This window comes from Poecilia formosa, unplaced genomic scaffold (assembly GCF_000485575.1).
Source record: "Poecilia formosa unplaced genomic scaffold, Poecilia_formosa-5.1.2 Scaffold998, whole genome shotgun sequence".
NCBI lineage: Eukaryota > Metazoa > Chordata > Actinopteri > Cyprinodontiformes > Poeciliidae > Poecilia > Poecilia formosa.
Window position 1 is genome coordinate 33,664 of NW_006800937.1, and position 1,389 is coordinate 35,052.

Sequence of the window (1,389 nt, forward strand, 5' to 3'; positions counted from 1 at the left end):
CATAACTTGAAAGAAAATGCTAATAAAGGCTCATATTATTGCACTGCATAAGGTGGAGCACTAACTTGAGGGAAAAAGATCATTAAAGCTAATGTAATTGCACCGCCTGTGGCGGTGCAATTACCAGAGGGGATTAATGAGGCTTTTATTTTGAAACTTTCATTAAGCTTCATTTGAAATGGCCACACTAATTCCATGTGTAATAGTGATCGGGTTAACTCAGTCATATAATGCTCAAAGCACAAGTAGTTCAGAATACCAGCTAAGTCCTCCTCTATAGTAACAGACGGTTCCGCCATGTTGTAGTTCTGACATGCTGCTCAGGCCTCTGTTTTAACTGAGTCTTGACCATAGATAGAACTACAGCTATGGCAGTTAAGGCCGCTGGTTTGTAGTCCAAACCCTAGCCTAACCCCATACATAGTTCAGCGTATTTAAATATGCTTAGTGGCTATAACAATAGAATAGGAATGGAATATTCTGATATCGATGTATGTATGAAGAGCATATTACAAAGCACACAGCCGTTCATTATTTAATAAATTATTTAGTAATATCAATACATATTTATATAACTAGACAATCACAAATAAATAATGATTAATACTGAATAATATATATTGGATACATGTGTATATGTAAGTGTAACCTGGTTGTAATTCTCTTTTGTTATAATTACACAAAATGTCTTTTTATTATTTGTCTTGTTCCTTATCTTACTGAAACACCTGTCATTGTTTTAACCGTGTTACTTTAAGATCTGAAGCCCCTCTCTTATTTCTTCTTCTGTGGTATTGTCTTTAAATTGTTTATGCCCCTTAGCCCCTCCCCTTTTGTCATGTCCTGCGGGAGAGGTGTGTGCGTTTTATTTTTCCATCTAAATACATTCAGCTTATTTATAGATCTATTAAGTTAATTTTTGTTATATACTTTTGTTTTGTGTAGGACTTGGAGCGGCAGCCTTTAACACGGTTGTTTTTTCTGTATTCTCGTCAGGTATGTTATACAAAAATGTTTATTTAGTTTTTTTTGTAAGTTGTGAGAGGTGTTCCTGCCCCTTTTGTCATGTGATCCTGCGGGAGAGGACTTGGAGCGGGCAGCCTTTAACACGGTTGTTTTTTCTGTATTCTCGTCAGGTATGTTATACAAAAATGTTTATTTAGTTTTTTTTGTAAGTTGTGAGAGGTGTTCCTGCCCCTTTTGTCATGTTATCCTGCGGGAGAGGACTTGGAGCGGGCAGCCTTTAACACGGTTGTTTTGTCTGTATTCTCGTCAGAAATAAACTAAGAATCATCCGCTTGAAAGAAACTGTGTCACGGTCCATGCATTCAATAACCAGCACAACGCAGATAAAGGATCTGGTTACATAAGTATGTATGTATGTATGTA